This window comes from Crocuta crocuta, unplaced genomic scaffold, assembly GCF_008692635.1.
Source record: "Crocuta crocuta isolate KB4526 unplaced genomic scaffold, BGI_CrCroc_1.0 scaffold776, whole genome shotgun sequence".
In the NCBI taxonomy this organism is placed as follows: Eukaryota; Metazoa; Chordata; class Mammalia; order Carnivora; family Hyaenidae; genus Crocuta; species Crocuta crocuta.
The window spans coordinates 432,133-450,807 of record NW_027529569.1 but is presented as its reverse complement, the minus strand read 5'-3'; the positions used below and the strand labels follow the sequence as shown (position 1 = coordinate 450,807).

Below are 18,675 nucleotides of genomic sequence, written 5' to 3'. Positions count from 1 at the left end.
CCAATGATAGATTGATCACACTATTGTGCTGGGAGCCGCTAAGGGTGATCAATACAAAAGGAATACAGTCAGAATTTAGTTGAGGTGTACCCTTACACTAGTTGGTATTCAGGAGACACGACTTAACCAAGAGCTGAGGTCAACTGCCAGTGCAAAAGTAAAAGTCCCCTGTTGTTAGAGCACAGTGCTGTGGAACAAGCATGCTGGTATTGTCAGACAAGACCTCCTTCACGGGGCGGGTGCATGGTCTTCACCACTGGTGACAATGAGTTGCCTTGCCATGGCAGGAGCTAATGCCCAAGGTCTTTGGAGAGCTATTTAGACCACCAAGGTGTAGCCTTGTCCAGACTGAACACTCGGATAGTCCTCACAAGCTCTGAATATGTGTACTCTAAATGTCCCCTTGTCATAGATTTTTCTTCATAGATGCTTAGCAGTAAGAATCAGCAGTGCCCTCAGTAACTGAGCTCGTGAGTACTTGTCAGCAACTAGAGGTATTGAATGACAACATCCTGAAACAACGGCTTTATTCTTAGAACAACTTTAATTATAGAAACAACTTTGGTCTTCAAAATGACTTAATTTTTGCCATAAACTTCTGCATTTGAAATGATCAGTTCACTACACAGCAATAAGCCATGTCTTTTCTACCCTTCTGATTGCATCAAGTTTGCTAATATTCTGTTTCTCAAACCAAGTCCCATAGTCCATACCAGAGTCATACTGGAAGTGGATTATAAGTTGATAAGAAAAAGTATATGGCTACAGAAAGACCATTAACTGTTCTCATCAGTGTACTCTGCCACACCTCAGAATGTGAAAGGAGGGGTGCATTCATCAAGAAAAGGAATCTTAGTAGGATTTGGGTATTCACCATACTCATAATTATTGAAAAACACCCAAATGTCTCCTTTTCAGATCTTTGGCTTCTTTCCTAAACAATGCTACATATTCAACATAAGAGCCCTGGAAAAAAATAAGGAATTTAATTTTCATTTTATACCAAGCCACCCATAAAATTAAAACTTTGTTTTCATACAACTTGTCTTGTACCTATAAGATAAAAGGAATTCCTTGAAGGTAGAACTAGAGTCTTATTTTCTTGTTCTTAAAGCTTAACTTAACCAGAGAATTTACACCTCAGAAAATAGGAATCAACTGAGAACTTCACATCTCTCAATACCAGTCACTCTATCCAAATATCTGCACTAAGAAACTTAACCAAACCCTAGCATGGTGTCTGGAAGCCTACAATCATATTCTTGGGATGACCTGGCCCCCATTAAGTTTCTACCTGAGAAAGCTCAAGTCTGCCCATATCTTTTACTATTTATTCCAGTTAAAATCTAGTGACAGGCTTCTGATCTTGCTTTTCTGAGAGCACTTACTTTGGGAAGCTTGCAAATCCTTTCTTAGTCCCTTTGAGATGTGTATGTATCTTCTACAACTCAGGAATCTCTTTCTCAATGACTTGGAAGTCATTACTTTAAAATATAAACAACAAGAAGGATAGAACCACTTTCTCCCAGTCTTTGTGCGAGAGTGGGAACCAAACTTCTTGAAGCACTGGTTAACAAACACAGACCGCTCAATCTAACTCACTTTGGGCTGTTATAACAAAAGACCGTAGACTGGGTGGCTTATAGACAACAGAAAATTATTTCTCACAGTTCTGAAGCCCGGAAAGCCCATGATCAAGGCACTGGCAGATTTACTGCCTTGTGTGAAACCTCTGCCAGTTTTCTAGGTAGCAGTTGTACTACACCCTCACATGGTGGAAAGAGAGCAAGATAATTTTGTGGTCCTTTTTATTATGGCATTAGTCCCATTCATGAGAATGCCACCTTCATTACCTAATTACCTCCCAGAGGCCCCGCCTCTAATATCATCACTTGGGGGTTAGGATCTCAACATGGGAATCTGGGGGGGGGACATAACCATTCAGTCCATTACAACATTCCTGAATGCCTTTCAGTACTCTCCCTTTAGTATATGCCAGTGTTTCAAAGACCCTTATCTTTAGTTCTAGTGAGTTGAGTTTGGGGTACATGATGGTCTCTGCTACTCCAATAGTGAATAAAACCTGCCCTACCAACCTCAGCTAGTACTGGGCTTTGTTTTACTTTGACAGAAACCAAGGCAAAGGTAAATTAAAGGTATGACCTTTCCACTGAAGTGTATAGTTAATGTTTGAAAATTTTAACTTAGTTCCTTTTCAAATTCACTGCTGATTCTAATAATGTTTTGATCCTTTCACATTTGTTTCGCTTCTTTATTTCTTTAAACTTATTATCATACATAGTAATTCATATTCTATATATTATAATATGTATTACATATTATAATATATTCTACGTTATAATTCAGAAATCTGTGACCTTTGTAGGTATGGTTCTGTTGTTTACTTTCCCACTGATTCTCACTTATGAATACTTTTCTTGTACATTTTGCTTGTTGCATCTCTTTATTTCCAAATCATGGTTTTTGGAAAGCTGTCTGTATAAAGATTAATTGTGGATGCTTCTCTCTAAGTGTCTTTTTGTCAGGCACTTGAGTTGATAGCATAACCAGGTCTATGTTAAGTTAAATATTGGACTTCAGTTTTTTTCTTTTATTCAGTTTTATATGACTTTCCATTTTTTTAAATTGGAAATACTATATACTCAAACCTGAAATCAGGTGTTAACTGTCCCTTTGGCATGAATTCTTATGGATTATGACTTTTAACTTCCTGCCATACTAAGGTTAAGACAGTGTTCTCAAGGGGCACCTGGCTGTTTCAGTCAGTTGAGCATCTGACTCTTGATTTCCACTCAAGTCCTAATCCTAGGGTCATGCAATTGAGCCCCACAGTGAGCTCTGTACTGCATGTGGAGCCTGCTTACAATTCTCTCTCTGTCTCCCTCTGCCCCTCTCCCCTGCTCATATGCTCTCTCTCTCTCTGAAAAATAAAAATAATTTTTTTTAAAAAGACAGTGTTCTTTGTTTAATATGACTACCAGATGTGATTTGTCCCCTAGTTTACCCTTTTCATCTTAACTTTTTCTAAGCCCTAACTCTATACAGTATGATCTCCAGTAAGATTTCCTATCCTGTGTAGGTTCAAGGGTTTTCTTCCATTATCCATCCATAAACCAAATCTCTAAGTTAAGAAAATGCATAGATAACCAAAAAATACCCAGTGTCTTCATGACCCACTTATTTGCCAGTAGTTACAATCATACGTTTTGCTTACTTCAGAAATGTATTTCCTTATTTTCTTTCAATCCATTTTAATCATTTTAATATTTTGTTTTCTCCAGCATTATTATTGTTTTGTAGCAAGAATCTTTCAATATTTCTAGTTCACAGAAAAGCCACAAATGGAGGTTTGTTTGGTGTTTTGGGGGGAAAAGTGTTGCTTAATTTTTATTACAGTGTTTGTGCTGGTTACTCTGTCAGCCCTTTCTATTTGGAAATTGAGATCCTTAAATTCTTTAAAAACATCTTTTGTTATTTTCTTGATAACATCCTTTTTTCCTTTTCCTCTGTTTTCTTTTCGAAACTTCTCTTATTGAGATGTTGGATCTCTGGTTGATTTTCTTTATTTTTAATTTTTTTTAATGTTTTTATTTATTTCTGAGAGAGAGAGAGAGACAGCGTGAGCAGGGTCAGAGAGAGAGGGAGATACAGAATCTGAAGCAGGCTCCAGGCTCTGAGCTAGCTGTCAGCACAGAGCCCGATGCGGGGCTCAAACCCACAAACTGTGAGATCATGACCTGAGCTGAAGTCGGATGCTTAACCGACTGAGCTGCCCAACCAGGTGCCCCTTTGGTTTGATTTTCTTACACCATCTCTTCAAATTTTCATTTCTGTTTATTTCATCATCTCTATATTCTAATAATTTATTGTTTTTAAAAATTTCTATAATAGTTTTTAAGAGCTCCACCTATTCACTGCATGTTCCATTATATAGTATTCTGTCCAATAATTCATGGATCCTCCTATTTTACTTCTGAAGATACTAATTAAGTTTTAAATATTTAAAGATTTTAAAAACAATTTTTAAAGACTAGTTCAAATTTCTACCAAATTCCCATCAGTTTGTTTTTGATTCTATGTTTCTGTTAAGGATGTTTTGTAACCCTTTGTTATTTTTGTTTGCTTATTCCTGTTTAAGAGTAGGGCCCTAAGGAGCTAGCATATCTGAATCACACTTACTAAGATGTTTCCAGGTGTGTATATACATATTTGTGTGACTTTATATTTTTTGGAACTCCATGTATGTAAATTATTTGAGATCTCTGTTGATGGTTTTCCTGTGTGAAAGATTAGAAATTCTTTCTAGAAGTATCAGGTTCATCTGCTAAAGTTCTTAGTCTGACAGTACTGATGTGCTAGAATACTTCCGACTGGCCGAATCCTTAAGTCTTTTTTCCTTGACTAATCGGATTTCCTAGTGTAAAGTGATACAATCCTGGAAAGCAGAAGCCATGCTGCCAGAATTCTAGGAGTGAAAGTGAAAAGGCTTCTCAATCAGATAAATATAATTTACACTACAGTAAAAGTGGCCTAAGTGATTTATACAAATTTTTATTTTGATCTCCTATTATTTATTCTTTAATGGTAAGCTACGTGTCCTTTCCAATATCATCTTTACTTGAGGGCCCAAGCTATGTATCAGCCTATGAATGGCCATGTTTTTAAAACTACCACTCAAAGGTTAAAGATCTCATGTTCCTTCACGTTTCAAAAGTCAGCTGACATGAGTAAACCACAGAAGAATAACCCTTCCCCAGGGAAAGACAGTGCATTTATATAAATAGTAACACAATTTATCATGATCTTACTATCTATAGATATTTATTATCTCTACCTTTTCTCTAACCTACACTCTTCCCATCATCCATAAGTATGGAATCATTCTTATTTACCTTCTGAGAGAGGTAGCCATTCTTCTGCCTGGANATCTATAGATATTTATTATCTCTACCTTTTCTCTAACCTACACTCTTCCCATCATCCATAAGTATGGAATCATTTACCTTCTGAGAGAGGTAGCCATTCTTCTGCCTGGGTTATGTTGGGACAGTTCCTGAGAAGCTCAGGGTATGGATTCTGACTCATGTCTGTGTGCTCTGTGAGATTCTTAGGCTCACCTTCGAGATGATATGAAGTGCTGAAGTGCCAAGAACTGTTATTTTCTGAGTTTAACTATAAAACAAATGACAATGAGGAATTAAAATATATACCAGTTAATTTGTGAGGTCATGTTTCTTATTAAATATTGTTTATATTTAAATTTCATTTAATGCTATATATATTAGAAACAAAAGCAATATAATAAACGGTGTTGATTTATTCAATAAAAAATATATGTTTATATAGAATACAGAAGAAACAGGAAAGACTGTAGCAAAACTCATTACATAACCACACATCTTACTCTGCTTTTCTTCCCTCTTCCATTGGGAAGTTTTAAATAAAACATACAACCTTTCTTTTTGCTAAAATTTCTCAGACACAAAGGCAGAACTGGAAAAACCACAACATGGTAGTATTAGCATCTGTTTTAGTCAGTTCAAGATGCCATAACAAAATACAAAATAAACTGGGTGGCTTAAACAATGGGGCATTTATTACTCACAGCTCTTGAGGCTGGGGGCTGGAGATAAGGGTACCAACACAGTCAGTTTGTGGCAAAAGCCCTCTTCCCGGATAGCACATGGCTGCGCTTTCTCATTGCATTCTCACCTGGCACTGAGAGAAAGAGAGAGGGGGAGAGGGGAAGGGAGAGATTAAGAGAGTGAGAGCAAATAAGTAGCTCTCTGGTGACTCTTCTTATAAAGGACATTAATCTCATGAGATCAGGGTCCTGCCATTAGGCTCTAATTACTTCCTAAAGCCTCCATAGCCAGATGCCATCACATTGGGTGTTGGAACTTCCATAATAAGAATTTGGTGGGGGGCAAAAACATGCAGCCCATACAGCATCCAAATGTCTGGTAATGATGTCAGTTTTTATAACCCATCAAAGAAAGTTTCAAGATGGAGAGAGTTTACTTTCTTTGGGCTTATATACAGTATTTATGTTTTTTTAAGTCCATATTATTGACATAATAATAGCATTTTCATGACCACTGTTTCCCCAAGAGCATTGCAAATAAGAAATAGAAGCCTATAATTAAACCATTTTTACTTAAATAATTTAAAATTTTAATTTCATGTTTCATTATATCCTTAAAAATGTAGGTCTTTGTTGGGGGCACCTGGGTGGCACAGTTGGTTGAGCATCTGATTTCAGCACAGGTCATGACCTTGGGTCCATGGGTTCGAGCCCTTCATCCGGTTCTATGCTGACAGCTCAGAGCCTGGAGACTGCTTTGGAATCTGTGTCTCCCTCTTACTCTCTGCCCCCTCCTACATTCATGTTCTGTCTCTCTTTCAAAAATAAACATTAAAAGAAATTTTAGAGGGCATCTTGGTGGCTCAGTCAGTGAAGCATTGGACTTCAGCTCAGGTCATGATTTCACAGTTTGTGGGTTCAAGCCCCGCTTTGGGCTGTGTGTTGAAAGCTCAGAGCCTGGAGCCTGCTTCAGATTCTGTTTCCCTTCTCTCTGCCTCTCCCCTGCTCATGCTCTGTCTCTCTCTGTTTCTCAATAATAAATAAATGTTAAAAAATTTTTTTAAAGAAATTTTAGAAAAAATGTAGGTTTTTGTCAATATAAAGTTTAGATTTTTTTCCAATAATACATGCATTACATCCCTGTAATTTGAAGGCTAACTTGAAAATGGAAATAAGGAAATTGACAGAAAAAGAATATTCCAAAATGTCCAAAAGTTTCTGTTCCTTATTTACAACTTTTTTTTTCCTCAAGGTAGAAGGGGAAGCTTTGTCCTATTCATAAGAACCCAAAATGGGGGGTGCCTTGGTGGTTTATTTGGTTAAGTATTCAACTTTTGATTTTGGCTCAGGTCATGATATCACAGTTCCTGAGATAGAGCCCTGTGTCCAGCTCTGTGCTGACATTATGGAGCCTGCTTGGGATTTTCTCTCTCTCCCTCTCTGCCCCTCCCCCACTCATGCTCTCACATGCTCTTTCTCTCTCTCAAAAATAAAATTTAAAAAAATAGAAAAGAACCCAAAATGATTTTTAGATCTTTATATATGCACAAATCTGGTATTGTGTAAACCACTTTACATCATCAGTAGTTCATTAGAAAGCATTGTCTATGATTAATTAATCTGAGAAATAATATGAATTCTAAATTAGTTTAAAATGAAAAATTTCATTCTTCTCAATTTATTTTAGTAAATATATATAAATTTGGCATCAACTTCAATATTTTCCACAATCCAGAGTTTTTATAACCATAATTTAACAATACCTTTTTTTATTAAGATGATATACTGAAAATTATTTTACTTTATTTCTTCAGATGTATTGACCTTTTATTATCTTAATTTTATTTATTTATTTAAAAGAGAGGGGGTGTGAGTGCACGGGAGGGGCAGAGGGAAATGGAGGGAATCCCAAACAGGTTTTAGGCTCAGCACAGAGCCTGATGTGGGGCTCAATTTGACAACCATGAAACCATGACCTGAGCTGTTCAAGTCTGACACTTAACTGACTGAGCCACCCACGTGCCCTCTTTTTAAAAAATCTTATATCTAATTATCTTTTAATTAGGATTATATGTTCAGTATATACTTTTGGGGTTAAAAGTCCCTGTTTTCAGCTTAAATACTTATACTACATTGACTGACTCCTTAGGTAGCAAGTTATATCCTTGATTAAACACTCTTTGAAAATGCTTATACTAATTTTCAAAGCTAATAATGAGTAAGTGCACACGGGCAGTTCTTTTCAATGCCATTTATGCTGTAGTTCTATGTTCCTGTTCTGAAATTAATGTTTTTCTTTTTTAAAGAGAAATTAAAATGGCACTTCACATTCCAAAATACTACTTAGAAATTTAATTAGATATTCCATATTTATTTATTTATTTTTTTTGCAGGCTCTTTTTTTTATAGGCAAATTAGAAGACAGGTTTCTCAAATGAAAAATATCATTTCAAACACATAATCTCTTATAAAATTTTAAAAACTAATTCCTTGTTCATTTCTTTACCCTTCTCTTCCTTCTTTCTTCTCATGTACCATCACTTCTTCCTCTCTCTGTCTGTAACAAACACGCCCACACACACAAGCATCCCTAGATATTGTTCAGACACATTATATCATAAACTAACAAAAGAAAAATTGCCTTTGGTATCAGATATGTACTGGAGTCTGCATGGCTAGTTTATTTTATGACCTAGGAAAAATCAGTATCTCACACATAAAGTCTGTTTTATAAATTTAAAGTTATAAGCACCATTTTATGGCATTTGAATTATATGAGATGGTGTTTACTGAGCTACCTAGCAATCAGAACATTCTACCAATAAAACTTGAAATAATTGTTGAAGCCGGAAATTAATATAAAGGGATTAATTATAATATGGTCTTGCCTTGAATGTTGTAGAACATGTTCTAAAAAAACTAAAAGTAAAAAACTTCTAATCCAACAATCGTATATGTCAGCAATTATGCCCTTCGTTTCTTTCTCACTTCTTATATTTGATTTTTCTCAAAAAAAAAAAAAAGGAAGTAAGCATTACATATTGTGGACATGTGCTAGTCCTGGGAGATTGGGCTCATCCCTATGTAGAAGCATGACCCTGAAGAGTTACCTATCATTTAGAAGTCTTTGTACAGTTTTTGAGGATAAGGAAATGAGATAAAATAACCTCTCATAATTCTTCAGGTTACGAAAATTATATTTACATTGTACAAAATTATCCATGTTAAAATTATAATAATTCTAACTTAACTGGTATGTCTAACAGACATTTCCCCCCTCCAAAAAAACAGCATGAGAAGTCCAACTATAGATTCTTACCCCAAATCTGCTACTTGTGCTGAATTTATAATTAAATAAATGGCTCTAAAATGCATCTGTTTGTTCAGGCCAAAACCCACAAGGTCTTCATTAAATTCTGACTTTCTTTCATGCCCCTCATTTCATTTTTTGGCAAATACATTTGGTGTAAACCATGATAATTACCTAAACCCACCAATTCTCACCACAATTTCTATTCCTACCTTCAGTTTCTTGCCGGGATGTGATGATAGTTTTGATTAGTTTCTCCAGTCAATTTCAGTCTAAATTTCTTAAGATAAACAATGTAATACTTTGAAATATTAGGAATATCATGTAATGTCCAAGGCTCAAGATCCCTCAATGTCTTCTCACCATACCTAGAATAAAAAAACTTTTTAAATACAATTATATAAAAAGTGATGTAATCTGCTCTGCAATTAATTCTTCAGTTTTATTCCATATTCTTCACTAACTGCACTGCAATAATGTGTCAGATATACCCTTGCTTTAAAATCTTTGCACTTCCTTTTCACTCCACCAAGCATATATTTGTATGGCTTGTTCTCTAGCTCCATTTAAATTTCTTCTTTAGGACAGTTTCTCAGTGAGGATTTCCAACTTCTGGAATTAATTGAAAGGCCTCACAGGAGATAAAAAAGAAACATTCATGAGGTACAACTCATGTCTCATTTTTTATGTCTCATTGTTAAGTTATTGGGATTTCTTAGGCTATACGTAGGCAGTATAGATTATGTGACATTTTGTTGTAAAAGCATTGTCTCTCAACTAGACTACCTGTGTGCCTCTATTTTTAATTGTAGACCCAGTAAGTTTTTTAATCTCTCCTATATTGAATTGGGGGTGTCTTTTTGTTGGCTTGATTTTTTATTTCCACACCAGGAATTAAAGAGGTTTACAGAATGTGAAACAATGCTACTCATCCCATTAGAGTGTATTGTTTTTCATTAAAAAAATCTATATTACTACAAAATGAATTATTGTTGCTATTTTAATATTTAAAATTATATAACAAGTTTAAAATGATTAATAAAAATAATTAATACTAAATAGCTCAAATAATTACATATTTCTTCCTAAATGTAAACTATTAAATATTCATAGGTATGGGACATATAGTAAAAACTTATGGAAGTTCTTAATTTTTCATTGGTTATAGGTTTCATGAGACCAAAATTTTTGAGAATTAACTTTGAATTAACTCCTCTAATATTCTCTCTCAGTGTCAAAATGGCTCACTGTTTCAAAACTCACCTCACACAATAAAGTTCTGTGTCTAGAAGAGATACATGTCTCTTTTATCCCTGTTAAAGTTCCAGAACATATTTTTCTTATGTTCCTGTTAATATATGCTTAGCATTTGATATCTCTAAACCAGTCACTGTCAAAGTAGAATGTTTAAATTATTCAAGGATCATTCTTTATGGCCTGAAAATGGTTGATCTCATATCACTTATATCACTGAGCCACATAACCAGCAAATCATCACGGAAAATAGGGATCTCTCAGGTATAGGTCAATGACAGACCTATAAATGATCCACATGTTGTAGTAAACTGATAAAAAAAAAAAACTTTAAATAACTGTGATTAAAATGTTGAAAAAAGTAAGAAAAGATGAAATGACTAAAGAGATACAGTTGTAGAGAATTTCATCAGATATGTGAGATGTATGAAAAAGAATGATATTGACTATTTGGAACTGATAAATATTATAAATTAGAGTGAAATACTCAAGTATAACAATAGATTATTCATAGAGGAAAAAATAGTGAATTAGAAAATAGTCCAATTAAAATATAATTAAAATGAAGCACAAACAAAAATATTAAAACTTAGAGTGTAAATGCCAAATAAAGTACATAGAGAAATTTAACATATGTACAATTGGACTCTGAGACGAAAGAAGGGAAAGTCTGGGATATTTCTTCTATTTCTTCTAGAAAATGTATTCTAAAAGGTTTCAAAACTGATGAAAGATTTTAATCCTTAGATGCAGAATATGTTGCAAACCTAAAGAAGAAATGTAATGAAAATCAAACTCAAACATCATAGACACACTCCTTTGAAAGAGTAATGACAGATTACTCATTGGAAATAACAGAAGTTAGAAAAAAATATAATGATGTCTCAAAAGTGCAGAAAGTTAAGTATCTTTCATGGTAGATTTATTATTTTTGTGGTAAATTTATATATAAGTGTCAATACATTTTAGATTTAAAACAAAATCAAGGCACATTCAGAGCAAATCCAAAAACAAAATTGAGATGATTTTTTATTAGATAGTATAGTTTTAAAAACGATATTTTAGAGGCACCTGGGTGACTCAGTCTGTTCAAGCATCTGACTTTGGGACACCTGGGTGGCTCAGTCAGGTAAGCCTCCAACTTAAGTTCAGGTCAGGTGGAACCACGCATCAGGCTCTGTGCTGACAGCTCAGAACCTGGAGCCTGCTTTGGATTCTGTGAGTCTCCTCTTCTCTTCTCTTCTCTTCTCTTCTCTTCTCTTCTCTTCTCTCTCTCTCTCTCTCTCTCTCTTCACTCTTTCCCTGCTGTCGTTCTGTCTCTGTCTCTGTCCCTCTTTCTCTCTCTCAAAAATAAATAAGCATTAAAAAAAAGCATCTGACTTTTGATTTCAGCTCAGGTCACGATCTCATGGTTGGTTCTTGGGATTGAACCCCTCCCTGGGCTACGAGCTGTCCTCCTCAAAACCCTACATTTTCAATAATTATATCATCATTTCATGCCATCAACTGTTAAAACTTATTATCTTTTGAAAACTTGATTCTACCTTTGCTTGGTATTCATGAAATATTTAAATTTTTAAAATTCTAAACATGGAATTTCATCATGCATTTTCCAGTCTTCAGGCTTTATTCTAATTATTTTCATCTTTGTTGAATTGAAAGTTTGTTTAATTTCTTTTAGAAATTCAAAGTATACTCTGGTTTCTACATGCAGAAGGTTATTATATGTTTTATACTCTGAAGAAAAATAGGTGAATAGAATAGATTATATTCATTGCTATATAGATTTTTATAATGTGCACATAACAATTGTTCTTATTTTTATGTTTTTATAGTTTTCCAAAATAGGAATATAGTTCTTTTTCAGAAATTTAGTAATAGTGAATTCTGATTTCTATCAGTTTAGCTAAAATTGGCCTTTTAAAATTATTTTCTTAAAAGATGTAACTATCATATATTGGCATTGCATGAATGCATTATTGAAAGTTTATAGACATTGTAGAAAATGTGAAAAATTAAAGTTTCATTTTCCCAAACATTTTGGAAAAATGTAAAGGTTTTATTAATAATCTAAATTTCAAGCAATTGTTCATTCATAAATAATATAATATCATCTCAAAAACAGTTGTAACTTAATGACCTTGATCTCACAGTTGTTCACTGCTTACCAAGGCAATATAAACTGACACTTTAAATAATATTTAGCAATATACCTGGCCTGAAGGAACAGTTTGATCACATGCTGGCAAAAATGTATGCCCTTACCAATGAAAGAATACTACCCTTAATCTAACAAATTGATATGGTGTGAAACCTAATTAACTATTGTCAAATTCTTATTTGGGATACACATTTCATGAGGTAATATATAATGCATCATTTTAGAATTTTAAATTAGAGAATAAACATTGCATAATGAAATAAATGCATTTCCAGGAAAATATTTTAAAAGCTGCTCTTTGTATTGAAATTAGAATATGAAGGAGAAAAAACTATTATCAGTATTTGAGTAATTTTAAAACAATTCTCAGATAATAGTATATTTTTCAGTATGCTCAGGTCATTAGGGTTGGGCTAAAATTATACGAGCAAGAAGCAAATCAAGATAGTCGATTTAAAAAAATTTAATGAACCATCACATTTTAAGTTTATAGACAGTATATTCACTTTGTCCTAATCTTAGAACAATACATAAAGCTATGCATTGAAAAGTTTTGATCTTATCCCCTTTCCTCTCTAAATTATTTTCTCTCCATTTTAGTCCTCCCTGTGAAACCAATTTCATTTCCCATCGTTCCAGTAATTCATTAGAAATATGATCATGTGTTCATATCCAGCCCTTGCATAAATAAAGCATACTATAAAATTTACATTGTAAGCCTGTATTTTTCACTTGAAAATATCACTACCCAGGCAATTTATTCATTAATTTTTTTTGTTGTTTCTCATAGACATATGGTAGTGTTGTGAATCAGTCCTGTGTAAACAGGCATTTGTTCTCAGTTGTGCTGTTACTAACAATATTATGATAAACAACTTTGTGTATACGTAAATTTTCTTTATCTGCATAAATGCCTAAAGGAAAATTCCCCAAAGTGTTTGTGGAAGGACCAAGGATATATCTTTTAGTCATGATGATAGATTCAGCCAGATTATCCTCCATAAGAGTTTTAGCCAATTTGCAGTGTCACCTGTAATGCTCTAGAAAGCAGATTTTCCTATAGCTGCATCAAATGAATATTGACAACTCTTGGATTTTTGTCAGTTGCAGGATTGAAAAACAATACCTTACTTTAAAACTGCATTTAAAACAGCAATTTTTCTTATAAACATGATTTGAAATAATAACTATTTCTGTGTAAGTTTAAGTCTTTGACACCATTTCTGTGTAGCTTATAGGTATTTTTCTTCTCAAATTATAGTGGTTCGGTACATAATAGAGTAATTCATTGCTTATGCTATACATTTCAAATACTTTTCCTAGTTCATCATTTGTATTTTGACTTTGTTTATGTATTATTTAAACATACAGATTTTTAAATATATTTGTATCGTTACAATTTCCATATTGATTTGGACTTTTTCTTGATAAATAGAAAATCTTTCATTTCAATATTAAAATTCAAGAGTCAGTTCAAAATTAAAGATGGAAAGTCCTGGAGCACATGGTTGGCCCAGTTGGTTAAGCATCTGACTTTTGACATTGGCTCAGGTCATGATCTCACAGTTTGTGGGTTCAAGCCCCAGATCTGTGCTGGGCATGGATTTTTCTCATTTCTTTTACAATTTAGTTTTCTTACAGTTAAAACCCTGAGTCACTCATAATTTGTTCTGATATACAGTATTAAGGATTCATGCACATCATCTTTTTCTCCCAAAATGATTAGTCATCAGACATTGTTGATTAAAAAATTAATTTTTCTGTCATTAACTTGAAATGCCACTTTACCGCTTTTCCTTTTCAGAGTTTTCTTGCCTAGTTTTGATTGTTTACTTTTCTATCTGAACTTCAGGATGAGCATCTTGGTATCAAAAAATAAAGCCTTTGGTATCAAAAAAAGTGTACATTAAATTATCAAATAATCTAGAGAAAATTGACAACTTTATGCCAATGGTTATCCTTATTCAGTACCATGAAATTAATTTCTTTTTTAAAAATTTACATTTTCCATCATGTATGTTTTACATTTTTCTCAATATAGGTTTTGCACTTTATTTTTTGTTAGCTTTATTTTTGTTTCTCATATGTTGTATGTGTGTATTTGTGTGTATGTGTGCACAAACTGTAACAAATGGAACACCCTCTCTCAATATGAATGTTGAGTAGTTGTTGTTTTTCGTAAAAATAACAGTTTTGTATGCTGGCTGTAATTTTTTTTTTAATTTAAATTCAAGTTAGTTAACATACAATGTAGCCTTGGCTTCAGGAGTAGAACCCAGTGATTCATCTCTTTCATATCCCAACAAGTGTTCTCCTTAATGCTCATCCCAACAAGTGCTCTCCTTAATGCTGATCATCCATTTAACCCATGACCCCACCCACCTCCCCTACAACAAACTTCAGCTTGTTCTCTGCATTTAAGACTCTCTTGTGATTTGACTCCCATTCTGGAAATTTTTTAGAGTACTTTTCAATTAACTGACCTAGGTTTTTATGTACACGTTCATAGTCTCTATGAAAGGAGTAGTTTTATTTTTCCTTTCAACTATTCATCATATATATCTTTACTTTTGTCTTAATTGTACTGACTAATATCTACAAATAATACTAAATAATGGTGGAGATAATGGGCATCATTTTTTGTTTCTGATTTCAGTAAGAATTCTTCTCCTTTTTCTTTATAAAAGATCTGACTGTCTAATTGACCATATGTCTTGTTAAGATAGTATCATTTGATTCCAATTTTCTGAAGTTTTTAAAAAACATTTTTAAAATGTAGTTATTGAATTTTTAAAAATTTTTATCAATATGTATGAAAATTATCTTGCTATTTTTCTGCTTGGTAACTGTATAAAATATATATGTCATATTAATCAATTATTTAGTATAATAGAGTATCTCACTCTTGTATTCCTGGAATATGTAAATATACTAACATACTAATAGTGTAGTATTCTTTAATAATTTGATAGATTCTGTTTACTAACTTCGTTTTTAGATTTACATTGTCATAATAAGCTATCTCTGGCATCCTTCTCCCTACATTTTTAAAGTTTAATTGTCTCATACAATGCTACTACAATATCACTGATTATATTCCCTATGCTGTACCTTTCATTCTCATGACTCGTTCATTCCATAACTGGAAGCCTGTATCTCCCACTCCCCTTCACTTATTTTGCCCAATCTCTCACTCCCTTCCCATCAGTTTGTTTCTGTATTTGAAGTCTGATTCTGCTTTTGGTTGTTTATTCATTTTTTAAAAATTTCATATATGAATGAAATCAATAGGTATTTGTCTTTATCAGTCTGACTTATTTCACTTCATATAATACCTTCTATATTCATCCATGTTGTCACAAATGGCAAGATCTCATTCTTTTTCATAGCAGTGCAATATTCCATCACATATATATTATATCTTCCATATCCATTTACGTGTTGATAGACACTTAGGTTGAGTTGTGCAAGTTCTTTATAGATTTTGGATATTAACCCCTTGTTAGGTATGTCATTTGCAAATAATTTCTCCTATTCAGTAGGTTGTCTTTTTGTTTTGTTGATGTTTTCCTTTGTTGTGCAAAAAAGCTTTTTATTTTAACATAGTCCCAATAGTTTATTTTTGCTTTTGTTTCTGTTGCCTCAGGAGCCATATATAGAAAAATGTTTTTATGTCTGATGTCAAAGAAATTACTTCCTATGTCCTCTTCTAGATTTTTTATGACTTCGGGTCTCACTCTTTGGTCTTTAATCCATTTTAAGTTTATTTTTGTATATGGTGTTAGACAGCAGTCCAGTTTCATTTTTTTGCATGTAGATGTTCAGTTTTCCCAGCATCATTTGTTGAAGAGACTGTCTTTTCCTCACTGTATATTCTTGCCTCTTATATCATAGACTAATTGACCATATAAGGGTGGGTTTATTTTGGGCTATCTGTTGTGTTTTACTGATCTATGTATCTATTTATTTGCCAGTACCATACTGTTTGGATTACTATAGCTTTGTAGTATACCTTGAAATTTCAAACTGTGAAACTTCCAGTTTTGTTCTTCTTTCTCAAGATTTCTTTGATAACTGGGGTCTTTTGTAGTTCTATGCAAATTTTAGTATTATTTGTTCTAGTTGTGTGAAAAATGTTGTTGGTATTTTGATAGAGATTGCATTGAATCATACATTGCTATGGCTAGTATGGACATTTTAATAATATTAATTCTTCCAATCCATGAGCATGGACTGTCTTTCTATTTGTCTCTGTCATTTTCAGTTTCTCTCATCAATCATCAGTATTTTATAGTTTTCAGAGTATAGGTCTTTTACCTCTTGGTTAAGTTTAATTTATTCCTAAGTTGTCTTTTTTGTTTTTCTTTGTTTGTTTTTATAGTATAACAATAAATTGATTTGGAATCTCCATATTATTTTCCACAGTGGCTGCACTGTGCATTCCCATAACAATGTATAAATGTTACTTTATTCTCCACATCCTTGCCAGCGTTTGTTTCTTGTGTGTTTGATTTTAGCCATTCTTACAGGTGTGAAGTAATATCTCATTATAGTTTCAGTTTGCATTTCCTTGCTGATGAGTGATATTGAGCATCTTTTCATGTGTCCTTTAGACATCTGCATGTCTTCTTGGTAAAAATGTTAGTTTATATCTTCTGCCTTTTTTTAAATTGGATTTTATTTTGGTGTGGAGTTGTATCAGTTCTTTATATGTTTTGGATACTAACCCTTTTATTGGATATGACATTTTCAAATCTCTTCTCCCATCCAATATGTTGTCTTTTAGTTTTGTCACTTACTTCCTTTGCTATGCAGAAGCTTTTTATTCTGATGTAGTCCCAATAGTTTATTTTTTCTTTTGCTTCTCTTGCCTTAGGAAACATGTCTAGAAATATGTTGCTATGGCTGATACCAGAGAAATTACTGCCTGTGCTCTTTTCTAGGATTTTTATGGTTTCAGGGCTCACATTTAGGTCTTTATTCCATTTTGAGTTTATTTTTGTGTATCATGTTAGAAAGTGGTGCAGTTTCATTTTTTTTGCATGTAGCTTAAACATACACTTTCAATGTTAACATTATATAGTTAATCCAGGTGTAAGAATTGATGGGTACTTTGTAAGTTTCTGTAATCATAAGAGGTAAAAATATCATATCCAATAAGACCAAATGGGAGAGACCACTGAAACTTGTGAATGTTTTGAAATAAAACTCATTCCTCTAGTAAAGGCATTATAAATAAGCATCTAAATCCATAAGTATAATCACTATCTCTGCATTTTATAGGGCATAATGTGTGAATGGATAATTGGATTGAATACAATTGTCCCTCAAACACTTTCCATATCTAGATTCTTTTTGGGAGAAAGTAAATAAACCACTGACTTGTTACATTATTACTCTATTTTATTTTTTATGTTTATATCTGAGAGAGAGAGAGAGAGAAAGAGAGAGAAAGAGAATTTAAGTGGGGGAAGGGCAAAGAGAAAGAAGGGCTTAGAAGATCTGAAGTGGACTATACAGTGACAACAGTGAGCCTGGTGCAGGGCTTGAACTCATGAACTTCAAGATCACGAGATCTGATCATGACCTGAGCTGAAGTCAGACGCTCAACCAACTAAGCCACCCAGGTTCCCCTACTCTAAATAAAATTAATTGGACTAAGAAATGGTGGTTTGTGAAAAGCAGCAAACTCTTAAGACGCCAGAATACGTTTGCTCCAAAGTGATAGTAATGATTATTCAACAAGATATAAGCTCTCAGGATGTTTCAATGTGATACGCTACAAATATAAACTATATATATGTATGTATGTATATATATATATCCATATATATGTATGTAATTTTTAGCGTGTTCATTTTCCAATTCTCCTAAAAATCTATTTCATATCTCCTGTCTTTCAGATCCCCATTCCTTCAAATGCCCTACTTACTCTCAGATGAAGAGTTTATGTATTTCATTGGTAAAACAAAAAACCATGAGAAGAGAACATTACATCAGGTCTTATGGTGTTTGTTTCACCGGTGAAATTAGAAGACCTCCCAAACTGTGACTGGAACAAATGAGTTTCTCCTCTGACTTTTTATTTTAAACCAAATAAAAATCTGTGAGGACAGAGTGCTCGGATGCCGTGGCAGGCCCTTAGTAATCACACAATTATATTCCTCTTGCTTTTCTGCTCTTTTGTTCTTAATGAATGGCTTATACTCTCAAGTTTGACTCTGGGCATCAAGTGATTACAAGGTTTCCAATCATGATTTCTGAATTCCAGGCAGAAATAGGTAAAAAGGAAAAGTAGACCTCTCCTACAGAATCAACTCCCTTTAAAGGACTTTATAAGAAGCC

At 33.5% G+C, this 18,675-nt stretch overlaps 1 long non-coding RNA gene across 1 annotated transcript; it reads right to left on the bottom strand.

Moving 5' to 3' along the window:
• Positions 1–5,030: 5,030 nt before the first annotated feature.
• LOC144229442 (uncharacterized) lies at positions 5,031–9,271 on the bottom strand. The gene is made up of 3 exons (XR_013334491.1): positions 9,128–9,271; positions 5,627–5,739; positions 5,031–5,193 (listed from the first exon to the last, which is right to left on the bottom strand). It is a non-coding gene; the product is annotated as an uncharacterized LOC144229442 (long non-coding RNA).
• Between the last annotated feature and the right edge of the window lie 9,404 nt (positions 9,272–18,675).